Below are 14865 nucleotides of genomic sequence, written 5' to 3' on the forward strand. Positions count from 1 at the left end.
TCAGTATTACACCATTTTCTATCTGAAAGGTTCTCCTTATAAAATATGCAGCCCCACGACCCCCTGACAAATAAATAAAGCTGTCCAGTGATGACTCTGTAGCCAGACATCCTGCAGGCTCCCCACGTGTACAAACACACCACACCGCATACCTTTATGTTATTTAACAGACACTTGCATCCTGAGCAGCATTTCAGGGAGGGAAGCTTGGGGTCATGGAGCAGAGTCAGTCGGCATCCAGCACTCACCACTACTTCGTCAGGCACGGAATTTGATTCGATACCCTTCCGGGCACTGAGCCATAATCCACTGAGCTGACTTATGAAGGAGAAGGGGTGTAACAAAGAATTAGGGTCTACTTCCAATTCTGCTGAATGGAAGGGGGGGGGGTGCCCCTCGGACCCCCTCCAGGCCAGGAAGCATGGAAAACTCTTTTAACTTTTTAACAAAATGTAATTATTAATAAAACTATTATTTTTACATATATTTCTTAGCTGTGTGACATCCCTATGAAGCTGGATACACGTTCCAACATATTCCAGCAATGTCTGATGGTGGGGAGGATCGGGGGAGGTTCAGAAATCTCAACTATAGTGCTGAATGCGAACAGAAAAAAAAAATATTGATTTCAGAGTACATATTCAACCCCCCCACACGAGAAAGCTGCCTAATTCCATCGCTGAAGCTTCACCGCTGTGTGAAGGGTGGCACGACTCAACATTTCCCATAATCCCCCCTGCCCCTGCTCATACCCCAATGCAGCTCCCTCTCCCTCAGCGGGGGTCCCAACTGAAAACGGATCAGCAGCCATCTTGTGAGACTGAGGCCTGAATCCCAGTGCAGGCATACACATATGAATTTTATTTTCTGTGTCAAATCGCTTCTGGGATCATTTGATCTGGCCTGTCATTCAAATCAGGGGGCCAGAGCCAGCAGACTCAGCCTGGATCCATCTCCAGCACGGCTTGAATAAATACCAAATTAGCATTTGCAGCCAGCAATTTTCTCATCCTAAAAAAAGTGACAGTAATGATGTCCCATCTAAAAAAAATAGCTGTTTCTTTTTCTGTTATTGTGTTTTCAAAAACACAATTATTTACCACAGCCCTGGTGGGAAATCTGCTTCAATCTGAGGCTGTCAGGTAAAGAAAGTCAAATGGACAATTTTATTTTCACATGAATGATTTATTTTAATTAAAATGCATGGTGCACTTTGGGTCAGTCGTTAGGTGAGATGAATTTGGTTTTAAAACAGGTCTTCCTTTTTGATGGGCTGGATTCATTTTGTACAGCACATCGTAAATGATTCAGCTCTGTGCATTTAATCTGTCCTGAAAATACAGGCTGATCACCTTGACCTGAAAGTCCAATATTGTGCTTTCCAGCTATTTCAGTCCAGAGACCAGCCAGCAATCATGACATAGCTGGGGCGATTCTAGGATTTTTTTTAAGATGGGGAGCAGAAGAGGAGGCATAATTCATAGAGAGGGGCCAACTTTATCATTAGCTAATGATATGGTATTGAATCGTTACCTGACCGAGGAGGGAGTCTGTGTCGATTTGATGGAAAGTTAGTTCGTTTACATACTGAAAAGCGGGTAGACAGTTAACGTGTAATATGAAGTGGCAGGGTGTCTGACAAAGGCCGATATGTGGAAGAAACATGCTTCTCCAAATTCAAAAGCGTTTTGTTGAGTTTGAGAATAATGGTGGAATCCATTCGGCACATGGTGGTCTTGCTATAAACCAGCAGCCCGATCACCACCAAGTGGTGATCAAGGGAGTATCGGAATGAAACAGTATTTCAAAGTGGTTTAGGCCGCATGCTGAAATCGACGGTGCAGATTTTAATAAAGCCGCTGATTAATGACAATGATGTTCAGCTACAATATCTCCAATGGAGAGAAGCAGTAAGTGAGCTCTGGAACGTGGCTTCGTAATGGACTAGATAGATACGCACAGAAAGACATGCTCAAGGTCACAGCTCGCAGGGGGGTCGTCCACTTTTATGAGGCTCATTGTTACCATCTTTCATCAAAAACCAAACTAAACCCCCCCACAGACACTGCTTCAACACCTGCAGTACAGACACCTTTGGATGGTTAGATGATGCTGACAGCCTCACACTAGCATTCATACTTTAGCCACACAGACGATGTACACTATAAAGTAGAGTTTGTATAAAACATAGCATCAGTAGCATCGGCAATATCCCTCCCCGACATGCGGGGTGAATCAGTGTGGGATGGTAACACAACAGACGGACAGTGGCATTAATAAAACAGCTCAGCTGATCTCTCTGGAGTCTCACAACCTGCTTCATCTTCACCCAAAGTGCTCTCTGGCAGAAGGCAGCCCCCGCTGCTTGAACCACACGATGACACGGACATTAGCCCCAGAGCCCAGACAAAAAAACTGATGGAGCCACTCTCTCCACCTGCTCACCTCCAACAACTCCACCTCCAAGCCCATGGCATCTCTTCATCAGGACCAATACCAGGTCAGCTACCCAAGGCTGTGCGTCACCCGCCAGCTCCGCCCCCACACACACACACACACACGCCAGCACTCTGGGCCCCTCCTCCCACCCTAACTGGACCATGTACCACAGCATCAGCCCATTCTGAGAAGAGGGGCCAAACGGCACCAGAACCCACAGCACAGGGGTCTCAAAAAAGCTGCCTAAATGGCGAGCAGGCGGGGTCTAGGGGTACCCCAGGGCTTCGTCAGACTGTGTCCCCTTTACCCAAATACCCAAAGCCCCCTCCTTACTACAGCTCCTCTTGTTTTCATTATTCATAATTCATCTCCCCCGATCAAAGGGAATGTTTTATGAACCGAAGCAAAAAGGCAAATAAATGGGGGGTAGATTCAGACATGGGAGGGGGACGTGGGGGCGTATCTGAAATCCCCGACATGAATTCATCACGCAGATTGATCCCATTTTCAACACATTTCCCATGTTTTTCCCACACGTGCAGGTTCCCGCCATTTTGGGACGCACTGGGGTCATGTGACCATTAACCCCGCCCTCCTGATGAACCCGCTTGTCTGCGGGAGTGCCAGCTCCAGGCTGATGGTCACTCTTGTACTACTTTCTCGCAGCCTTGATGGCATCGCATTTATCCCAGAGCCAGTGCCGGAGGCTTCACCCGTTAGCTGACGGACATCCGCTCTGAAAGGAACACGCCCCACACGGGACTTAAACAAACAAACTTCACCATCTGTGACTCCTGTCATCTAGCTTTAACTTTTCTCCATTACAAAATACTTCCTCTGAGTTTGTTTTTGGAATTGTTGTCCCCCCCCCCCCCCCCCCCCAGTGTGTGTGTTGAGTAGCGGAATGGATAAATTAGTTGAATTTCACCCTCTTATCAGAGCGGCAGAATCGCTACGCCATGTTTGCAATTTACATAGAAATGAATCGTTTAAAACATTCAATTATGTGAGGATATTGAGCCTAAATGTGAGGGTTAGGGCATATTTCCAGTCCCTGCTAATATGGCCACAAGGCTGGAGGACGAGAGGAGAAGAAACCGAAGGCTTATATGGAAACTGCAAGGGCCAGCAAATCTGTAGACAGATAAACCGGCTGCAGGAAGTTTGCTGCCTCAGTACCGAATCTTCATAACTGTGTATTCAACTCCCCGCCGCAATCTGCACCATTACGCTAAGAGACTTTAGCGTTATTGTTGCTAATATTTGAACAATGAAATATAACTTCAAACAGAAACTTTTCCTATTGATTCTGGGGCCTTTCTGCCTGCCGATTCATTTGTTTGTTTCTTTCTTTCTTTCTTTCTTCAGCTCTGTCCTTTTCCGAAACCGCACTTCACCGTGAAGGAATTTGCCAAACAGACGGCAGAGAAATGCGCAAAGGGAGCTCCGGAATATTCTCAGTTATTTTTAATTTCGCTATCTCCCTCCCATCTGACATTCAGAAATTAAACACCCCCCCTTTCTCCCTGAAAGATGTTCCTCCATCTGCTTCCGGAAGAATCCGGAAGGCAGAGCCCGGCCTGAGAAGACAATGTGGCTCAGGAGGTGAAGCCACTCCTTTGTATTCATGTCAGCCAAGTCTGTGATGCTCAGGATGGCCATTATTCTTAATGATGCAACACAGGTGTTCTGGCTTGTAAAAGAGCCACTCCTTCTTGGATGATTATTAACCATATAGCCCTTCTTTCCTGTTTTCTGTGTTTTTTACAAGTAGTGGGGGGGGGGCTTTGTCATCATTCCACCTCCATTCAAACAGCACTTAGACGTGTCCAGGCTGGATTCAGCTGCATGGCTTTTGATTTGATTTTTTATTTGATTTCCCTGTTTCATCTGGGTCGGGCTCAGCTACTCACACCTCACACAAGTTTCGGTCAAGTTTTATCCGGTTCCTCGGGCCCAGACAAGGAGCAGAGAATTAAGACGATTCAATCAGGACAAAAATTGTTCCCGCCGCTCCTCCTGATTGCGAATTCGTAATCTTCACAACCTTTTTCCGTCTGGCGGGAGATTCTTTTAAAAACAGGAACATTGCAGGATAGTCAATGAGATATATGCAGAAGTCAGTTTCCGAAACTCCTCAATGCTGTTTCTAAAATGTTTTTTTTTTTTGGAGAGAGCTAATGAAAGGATACAGGATTTGTGAGCCAGTTTGAACTGCACACAAGTCCCTTTGAAACGTCTGAATACTGGAGTTCAAAACGTGTGAGAACAGGAGAGAAGAGCAGCAACCTTTCAGCCCCGATAGGGAAGCGAACACAAAACAAAAGGGTGTTTTTGAAAGACAGAAGTCGTTTCACAGCAGTTTGATGAATCCACAGGAGAAACTTTTCTTTAAAACACAGTGCACAAACTTTCAGATTCTGTCCTTGATAACAGTATGCTGTCCTTCCATCATAGGCAGATGGTCTGTTTGGATTGCCACACTCTTTTACTGGTGCCAGTCTGGCCCCCTCCATCAAAAAAAATGCAATGACTGGATGCATCGCCTGCCTGGAAATCAGACTGCAATAAAACAATTTCACAACATGAGCGAAAGACACAAGTCCAACTTTGGAGGCACGTTCAAGGGAAGGACCTTATGAGGCTCTTTTTATTCCCCCCTCCCAAAGAAATCACTGAAATGTGGCTCCAATTTATGTTTGTTTCATTTCTTGGGAATTGACCCATTTTTGTTCTGTTTGCTTGTTTGATATGTTTGGATTAAGTATGTTTGATTGGTTTGTTTTGGTTTGGCCTTTTGTTTTTGTTTGTTTAGTTTTGACCCTTTTTGTTTGTTTGTTTTCTTTTTTATTAATAGCAACTCCAGGTTGTACATCCACTCAGGGCAAGAACACCACTATCCTACCTTCTTCCCCTTGTTAGTCTCACTCACAGATCCGGGGAAATCAGAATTTGGACCAGGTGGAGCAGAACATCCTTTATATGGAAACTCTAACATCTGACCTTTGTGCTCCTGTTTCCCTTGTGTCCCTGTCCATTAAGGAAGAGCTACCAGTGAACGTATTAAACTGGAACCTGTTCACACAAGCTATCACAAGCACCCTGAAAGCTTTTGAGGGTGAAAAAAGCACCTTAATGTGAAGGAGGCATGGACCGATGCGTCAGAATTTTCCGTCAGTCTTGCGTCCCCGTGCCCACTGACAGAACTGAGCTGGAGAAGGCTGAGCTTAATGGGCTTCATACCATCTTGTTTACCTCTTAAAATTGTGAAGTTCTTCTGTAGCTTTCCTTTCTGCATCCTTTCAAAGAAAAAATAAAATGTAATTAGCTGTGGCTCCTTTAGCAATTAGCGAAAGGAGCAGGGTGATCTGTAACGGGGGAGTGCCCTGTTCATTAGGCTCGTGGCTCTCCGCGCCTCACGTTTTGATATTTTATTCTCATTCGCAATTTTAAAGGCAGCTTGTCATCTGGCAGCAGCTTCTGAGCATCACTTTAACTAATAAGAGAAGCATTCACAGTTGCTTGTTCTGTTGCTTGCTCCTTTGCTTGTTTTGTTGCTTGTTCTGTTGCATGCTCCTTTGCTTGTTCTGTTGCTTGCTCCTTTGCTTGTTCTGTTGCTTGCTCCTTTGCTTGTTCTGTTGCTTGCTCCTTTGCTTGTTCTGTTGCTTGCTCCTTTGCTTGTTCTGTTGCTTGCTCCTTTGCTTGTTCTGTTGCTTGCTCCTTTGCTTGTTTTGTTGCGTGCTCCTTTGCTTGTTCTGTTGCTTGCTCCTTTGCTTGTTCTGTTGCTTGTTCTGTTGCTTGTTCCTTTGCTTGTTCTGTTGCTTGCTCCTTTGCTTGTTTTGTTGCTTGCTCCTTTGCTTGTTCTGTTGCGTGCTCCTTTGCTTGTTCTATCACATGTCCCGTCACTGTTCCATCATTTCCTGGACTCTCACAAAGACACCTCTTTATGTATTTACCAGTTCATTCCAGTTTTGAAATCTGCTTCAGATTATTACTTCCCGATGTAGTTTACATTAGGATTCAAGTATAGTCCTCACAAGCACAAAATTGAACACGCAACCTTAACCATGGCACCTCCTGCTGCCTTATCTGAAAACTCCCCCTGCAGCACGATAGCAGTCCGTCCTTAAATTTGTGTACTGGAGCAGCAGTCGGCGCCTGGTGATGAGGACACCCAGAGCGATGGTGTCTGTTCCCCTACAGGTCCTTAGCTAAACACTTCCAGCTTTGTGTGTGTGCGGGTCTCTCTCTCTCTCACCATTTTCCTTTTCATGATGCTGCACAGGGAGACGACTGGGCTTAAACGTAACCCCCCCCCCCAGTTGAACCATTAAACTAGTTTTTTTTTCGCATGCAGCATTTTCAAAGCCGCCTGTTCATGATCATCACAGCACTGACTTGGCGGGAGTCGACTCGCCCTACAGCCAGACGGGAAACAAATGTAGGGGTTTCTTATACTCTGCATGAGATTCTCCTCCGATTTTGCTTTTTCCCAGAATTCACTCCATTTTAAAATCATCCCGGAAATCACGCACCCTCCGTTCTGGGAATTAAAATCCCCTAGGCCCCCGGGGGAATATGTTATGGGGGCATTTTCATAATAATGGTGCCCGAAATGCGTTCCCTAATCCAAAGCTGTATTTGTAAAAGCTGCTAAATTACCTTGATATTGCAGAATACGGCAAATTAGGCTTATTAGAATCTCCCCAAAATAAGATTACTCAATTTCCTTTTGACAAAAAAAAAATCCTGAGTGTGCTTTTTCTTCTCACGAAGCCCCCAAACCGGGGAGGGGGGGGGGGGTTCTTGTTTTTACCCCACCGAAGCGTGAAGGCAATTAGAATCATCTTTATTATTACATTATGGTATAGCGCATGCAGAGAGATTAAAGGATCCTGCTTTCAAACAGGTTTCCTCGCTTTACCACCCCGGTTTGAGCCGGAAGGTTAGGAGATGGAGAACAGCACCAAACGGCAGCAGTCGTCGGCAACCCCGTGAATGTAAATGAAACATCCCCAACACACCAGAGACTCCGGGACAGCCGGTCTCCATGGAGCCCGTTTCAAAGTGAGATCAAACTACACTCAGCTGCTTCTTTGTGTGTGTTTGGGGGGGGGGAGGCAGAGGGGGGTGTGGTACATATAAGAGATGAAGGAAAGACAGGAAGGGGAAGGATCAATAAACAAAGAGCTTACAGGTGTCGGGGGCTCAATAATTTATCGCGGCATTTCCTGTCTTGTCATGAAACTGCATCTGAAATATTAAAGGATTTGGAGGAAACAGGCCAAAAGAGTGAAGAGGAAATGGTCAAAAGAGTGAAGAGGAAATGGTCAAAAGAGTGAAGAGGAAACAGGCCAAAAGAGTGAAGAGGAAACAGGCCAAAAGAGTGAAGAGGAAACAGGCCAAAAGAGTGAAGAGGAAACAGGCCAAAAGAGTGAAGAGGAAATGGTCAAAAGAGTGAAGAGGAAACAGGCCAAAAGAGTGAAGAGGAAACAGGCCAAAAGAGTGAAGAGGAAACAGGCCAAAAGAGTGAAGAGGAAACAGGCCAAAAGAGTGAAGAGGAAATGGTCAAAAGAGTGAAGAGGAAATGGTCAAAAGAGTGAAGAGGAAATGGCCAAAAGAGTGAAGAGGAAACAGGCCAAAAGAGTGAAGAGGAAACAGGCCAAAAGAGTGAAGAGGAAACAGGCCAAAAGAGTGAAGAGAAAATGGTCAAAAGAGTGAAGAGGAAATGGTCAAAAGCAACATTTTAGGACAGAGTTCTGCTGAATTCTGCTGTAAAAATGATTCTTTTAAACCTTAACCTTTGGTAGATCATAAAAAACATAATGGATAATAAGCAGGTGGTTAAAGTAAGTCCATGTTCAGCTTAGCTAACACACCTAGCATGTTTTCCGGCTACAGGTGAACCTCGTCTGAGAGGTTTTCCCAACAATGTGTCTGAAGCTTCTTGCACGTGTGTATGTGATCCTTTTTACCTCCCCTCTGAGTCACTGTGGGGTGGCTCTAGGGTTCGAGCTTTGAAGCTAGGATCTGAAGGTTGCTGGCTCAAATCCTCGCTGACCCTCCCCTTAGACCCCACGCTTTACTTGCACCTCTATTTGTGCAAATATCTCAAATAAGAAGAAGGTGGAGGCATGCAAAAAGAATCACTTCAGTGTTCATGTAGTCAAACTTGTTTGGACAGCAAATTAAAACTTCATGTCATTCCTGGAAGGATGGACTTCTGGATGTTAGGGGCTGGAGTGCTTTTTGTGTCATTTCCACTGTATTTCCTCACTGCTGCCTCCAGACATTTGAAAAATTGCCTGAATTACTGGAAAAAATCATTAGGCTGAAAAATAAGATTAGGAGCCATGTTCTTAAAAGCGTGTTTCTCTTTGGCCGATCCGTCCCCAGCCTTTCCTGGAGGCTCCTTTCTCTTCAGATGACTGACTGCAGTGAAGTCACAGTATGGAGAGAAAATCACATGGAACCTGACTTCTGGAAGTGTCACTCTGTAACAATCTGCAGTGATGCACACTGCAAAGTGAACAATTAACACAACCCGCTGTCACCTGTGTGTGTGGGTAGGTGGTTTATGAAGACATGACAAATGTCCCCACAAATGTGATAAAATCCTGTTATTCTGACCTTGCGGGGACATTTTTTTCACTCCCCACAAAGGGAAACTCAATTTTATAAAAATCTGTGACTACAATCAAAAAAGTAAAATTGCTAAGTCTTGTATTTTGTTTGGTTACTTAGAGCTGGGTGGGGGTTAAGGGTGTCATGTTGGGATTAGAGTTATGCCGCGGAAATAAATGGAGAGTCCCCACAAAGACATAAAAACAAACGTTTGTGTGTGTGGTGGTATGAGGACACCAAAAAAACTCTCAGCTCTTTTTAAATGTCCGACTCTCGCGCAGATAACCAGGGAGACCTTTGAGAAACCTTGATGCTTCAGAACAAAAGAATAACTTGGTTTTACCTTAGACTTGCCTTACAAACACGAGTCTGACGCATGCCTTTCAGGGCTCTCTGAATGTCCTCATAAAGTACATCACAGCACAGTACATCCCCCACCCCCATGCCGATCGTGAGAAACAGTTTTGTTTGTTACCACTGTGTGAGTCCTGTGTCAGTCAAACCCAAATGTAAAAATAGATAGGTGACATTCAGCCCAGTCCTGTAACCACTGCGCCCCCTGCTGACCAAACTATGTACACCACAGTAAGAAAAAGGCGTCTGAATGCACGGACCTCTTCACTCCTTCAAGCAGGGACAGGAGAGTGCCTACAGAGGAGAGCTTGTGAGTCCACTCACACCCCCAGCAGTAATTAAGAGGGTCTGAATTTATGCAGCCTTGCTGCCACAGCCCCCCTCTGCCCCCCTCCCCATCCTCCAGAGGGCTGAACCAGCAGCTAATCCGCCTGCTTGGGGCGCTGGAAACGCACTCGAATTATATAACGCTATCAGGGAATTTATCTCTGTGCCCCGCTGATTAAGTTTATGAGTTTTCAAATTGGCAATTTTCAGCCCTGGGCGTCTAATATTCCCCTCCGCTTCGGGGGGGCTTAAAACAGAGGACAGCGAGCTTCCGTTTAAATCGCAGACGGCATGCGCGATTGCCACGGGCCCTCAGAATATCGTCTTTCGGGTCCTTACCCCTGAAGCGAACGAGAATGATGCAAGTGTAACAGGGGGCTGTGGGCGGAGTCAAGGACAGACGCACCCGCCGCTTCAAAAGGCCAAGCGTACCTTTCCTTAAAGAATCTGTTTTCCGTTGCTTTTTGTGATATGAATTCTCTCTTTTTTCTGATGCACAAGGACAAGCACAAAAGCTGTTATCTATAACTATGAATTACGTACATGCCTGGATAAGAATGTATTACCCGTCCTCTCAATTACCCATTACTAAAAACCGGTTTGGCTGCTGTGGATCTTTAGCACCCTCTAATGGCCGTTTTGTGTTATGCGCGTTATTTCCAGTTTAATATGGTAATCACACGTTCATTGTGTTCCATTTATACTGCGCCCCCTGCGGGTGACGACTTGCCATCACAAGAATTATATTCATGCGGCTCCTAAAGGTATTCAGAAGGAATACAGGAGTATATGAGGAGACTCATAGCTTTAAGACTGGAGCGCTGAGTAAAAAGCTCCTGCTTCAAATCCCAATCTAAGCAATAATTGTGAGTTAATAATAGTTATTTCCCACAGAGCAAAACTGTATAACAGCGTATACAATCACTTTGTACGAGCGTGAGAAGAAGCACAGCAGATATAATCACACTGATGTCACAAAGAATGAGGCCGCTTTCAGGCATGGGACCCATAGGCAGATGATAAGGTTTAAATCCTAAATGTCCTGAAATATTCTGTTTTATTAAAAGGGAGAGTGAGAAACAGAGAGACGAGAGAGAGAGAGAGAGGGAGAGAGAGAGAGAGATAAGAATATTTTAATGCTTGAAATTTATTGGGCTTTGAGACAAAAATTAAGAAATAAATGTAGCACTGTGATACATGAGTCAGGTTCTTGCATTATCTACAGCACTTATGGAGATTCTGTCCACATTCATCATCCGGTGGTAGGGAGAGGCTACGCTCATCCGTCAGCCAATGAAACACCACACTGAAGATCAGAGGTGGAAAGGGTTAGATCCACGAAATACAAATCCAGAACAAGATTATGTTTCAACCAGCCATCTGCGTATTCTGTGATTGTGACTCTTTATACTCAGTTGGTCAGCTGAGCATTCAGTACTTTTCTTTTAAAACAGCATAAATTAATTGATAAAATGTTATTTCTGTGGCTCTGATGGGTGGGGGGTGCTCCTTCTGATGGGTGGGGGGAGCCATCCTTGACAGACTGATTAACCCAAAGCCATCGCCTCCATCGTCTACCTCCGCCTCATGTGTCTGACGTACCAATGTCAACACGTGTGACATCACACCTCCTCACATCCAGCTGTCCCGCCCCTTCCAGCTCAGAATTCACAGAATTCACAGGTGAATGTAGGCCTCCCTCACCTTCAGCTCAAAAGGCTGGTGTGTGGCGGCCCATCGAGTTAAGCCTTTTTACCTGTGCTGAGCAGGCTGCCGCTTCAAATCCAGCCTTCTGCATAATAGCCAAATTTCAGCGTGCCCTGAACATCCCTCCCCCTCCCCCCAATTTCACAGCCACCACAGGCGGTGGCTCTTCAGTGCTATTCCCAATCTGCCCTATAGAGGGCAGGATGTCCTCTACATACATCAACCACAAGAGCGTCAGTCAAGTTCAGACTCGAACAAAAATGTACACATTAAATTCAGCAAATTTAAGGATTCCTAATAAGTCAAGGAACTACTTTCAATCTCTGACTCTGACTGTCACCCAAGCATAAGTTGTCCGTGTAACAGAGGCCTTCTTTAATATCATCTTTGCAATCACTGTTATTCTGTCCTATTTCCTGGCTGCAGTCACATGACCAGGGATCCAGTTCCTGCAGTTCATCTGTAATGACTGAGACTAGAGACCCAAACTGCAGTGCTGGGATTTACAGTAATAAACTGAGATCCACAACAACCACTATAAACCTCAAAGAAACGTGGTAAAGTATACAGGTCGCCAGTATACGTACTATACGTGTATCACAAACCATATACCTCCAGCATAGCCAGAATATTGACTTTGACTGTGCCATGAGGAAACTAGGCATGCGAAACGCGTACCTTTAATAACCCTACGCTAATTCCTTAAGGGCGAAGCCTATTTGCGGTGTCACGTTGTAGTAAAGGTCATCACTAACAGTGGGAAGAAATGAGGAAGACTACCAGCACCCTCCAGTCAAGTCCTCAACGACAAAATTCGCCAGGGGGAGGGGTCCATTTTTATTTGGGAGATTGTGGGAGGCATTTGCATACCCTTGGCCACACCCCCCCAGACCCATAAACAGGGTCGGAAGACAGGCAAGATTTTCAAAACCAGTGACCAGGAGCTGGATACAGTTCAGCGCCAACATCCATTTCCTGCTTGCATTTTGGCAGCGTTTGCTGACCCAGATGAAAATCAATATCTTTATTTCCAAAAGGCTCTGTGAAGAAGCGAGTGCTTCCTCTGCCAACCAATATTATAGTTAAAGCAATATCACTGATATTGTTTTTGAACACTTGGGTGCTGTACATCATTTTCATGTCAGGAAGACATACATTTATAAGTATGTATTATTACTTTTATTACTATTGCAGCTGTTCTTCTTATTGGTATTAGCAGTGATGTAATTTAATATAATTATTCACTCGGTTGATAGAGGACGACATTTGCCCGTGATTCGCCTTACAGCCACTAGAGGGCGCTGCGTTTCGCTTTGTGGACGGTTTGAGAAAAGAGTGAAACTGCAAAGGTGCGTCCTAAGGCGACAGTTAAGTGGTGAAACCTCATGAATGCATATTATACATTTTACCCGAGTCCTCATTCTAACAGTCGTTGCTTTTGAGAGAAAGTGCGGTTCCTAAGAATAGCTGCAGTAATCATGATCTGTCGTTACGATGAGATAATTAGAAAACAGCAACCTCTGATTCAGTATCTGGCTGACCTTGCGCTCTGACCTCAGGTTTTCCTCACGTGTTCGTCGCAAAACTGTACGGTAAATATGTTATATAAATGTAATTCTAAAACTGTCATGCTCCAGGTGTATCCACTGATGATGATAATAATAATATAGAATTACAATATAATAATATTATTCTGTCGAGAACACTGCGACGGACAGGGATTCCGAGGAAGCAGCTGTGAGGTATACAGACGGAAAACGATGTACTCATGTCTATTTTTTTTTTTTTTAAGTATTTCTATTCATAATCGCTTCTTCTTGCGCCAGAGACGTCATCAATGTGTGCGGTAACGGGATTGGGTGCCGATGGGAGTTGTAGTTTTATTTCTACTTGTGGTTGTAGTGAAAAACGGCCTGGCTCCCTTTGGCTGGGCTGCTCTTCACTGGCGAGTCGGAGCCAGCGGTGCCGTGCGTGGACGCGGACGCGGGCCTAGCTGCGAGAGTCTATGTCCCGTATTCATGAAATATTTGTCACTCGTGTGGTCCGCTGCTTTCCAATTTTGCTTTACGATTCCCCCCCAAGCTCACCACCGCGAGCTCTCTCCTGCCACCCTTCCCCCCGCCCCCGTTTTCTTTCCGTTGCCCCTCTGAGCGCCCCCCCCCCAGTCCTCCCCATCCCCCATCCCACTGTTGCGCGCTCCCGCCCGCCCGCGTTCCCGACGCCGCCAGCAGGCTGGGAATCGCTGGAGCGCAGCGAGCCGGAGGAGGAAGCGGCCAGTTTAGTGTGCGGAGGACAACAAAAGACAGAAGGAGAGAAAGTCACCGAAAAAACCACACACCGCCGGACTAAACAGGTAGGGCCAACTCACTTCGACTCTTCCTTCCTGCATTTATTGGTTTTATTTTTTTTCTTTCATGACCATTTTTGTAAATGCTCTGATGCAAGCTGGAAAATATTAGGCAAGAATATAAGGAAGGTAAGTGAAGGACGAGCATAACAATACGGGCTGGGGGCAGACTGATCCGGCCGGGGGTGTAATGTTAAGTCTGCATCCATCACATCTGGACACATTATTCAACAAAGTCACATCAGGGCGATAGAAAGCTGTAGATGGGAATGTTAAAAGCGCATTGTGCCTGTCTCTGTGTGTCTCTGTGTCTGTGTGCGTGTGCCCGTGTGGTGGATTGTCCTCTGCTTACTTTTTTTTCCAAATGTACCTTTTTCCTGTTCATACAGCGCAGTAAAGAATAGCGCTTCCCAAAATGGTGTCGGGACATCGAGTGTGACCGTTTTAAAACGGAGGAATATTTCCGAGTGCGACATTTTATTAAAAAACCATGGATCTGGGCACGGAGGTGTGTAACAGGATAGGCAAGGATCGGGAAACGAATTTACAGACGGAGTCTTTGAAGCGAAATGTTCGGAAAACGACTAGGGACGATGTTAACCAGCCGTTTGGACTCCTAGTGAAGATGCGCAAATTCTTGCAGTTTATCCGAACATGTTTGTTTAAAAAACAAAACGGATGTAGGTATTTTAAAATAAAACAGTTATTTTCCTCATATTTTCCTGGTTATTCATGTGTAAGAACAATGTAACATTTTGATATCTTGTAACGTATATCTTAACTGTTCAGTCATTGGAGTTTAATGCCTTGATAATTGTCTGCCTTGATTGTTAGTTTATACGAAAATCTTCACGAAAATCTATCCTCCTTTGATATTAGGTGGGGAATTGATGTCAGATGTAATCACGTATTTGTATCTGTCAAAGTAAGTGCTTTTTGTTCCTGCAACATAGCCTGTCTGTCTTAATCTGGTCCGAGCTCAGTGTAACTGTCCAGTAGGAGGTGAGTACAGAAGACAGGGTAGCCGTCCAGGAGCTCGTCAAAGCAGGAAGCCACGTGTTGGGCTG

The 14865-nt window shown here is 45.1% G+C and overlaps 1 protein-coding gene across 5 annotated transcripts in view; it reads left to right on the plus strand.

Moving 5' to 3' along the window:
• The first annotated feature begins 13625 nt into the window (after positions 1 to 13625).
• fam168a (family with sequence similarity 168 member A) overlaps positions 13626 to 14865 on the plus strand; it is a 29539-nt gene continuing 28299 nt past the window's right edge. For 2 of the 5 annotated variants that reach the window (XM_048980664.1, XM_048980665.1), the window contains exon 1: positions 13630 to 13804. The gene's annotated coding sequence lies outside the window, so the exon portion shown is untranslated. Of the gene's footprint in view, positions 13805 to 14865 lie in introns of all 5 variants that reach the window. The other 3 variants (XM_048980669.1, XM_048980667.1, XM_048980666.1) reach the window with 2 other exon arrangements.

Source organism: Brienomyrus brachyistius, chromosome 17 (genome assembly GCF_023856365.1).
Source record: "Brienomyrus brachyistius isolate T26 chromosome 17, BBRACH_0.4, whole genome shotgun sequence".
NCBI lineage: Eukaryota > Metazoa > Chordata > Actinopteri > Osteoglossiformes > Mormyridae > Brienomyrus > Brienomyrus brachyistius.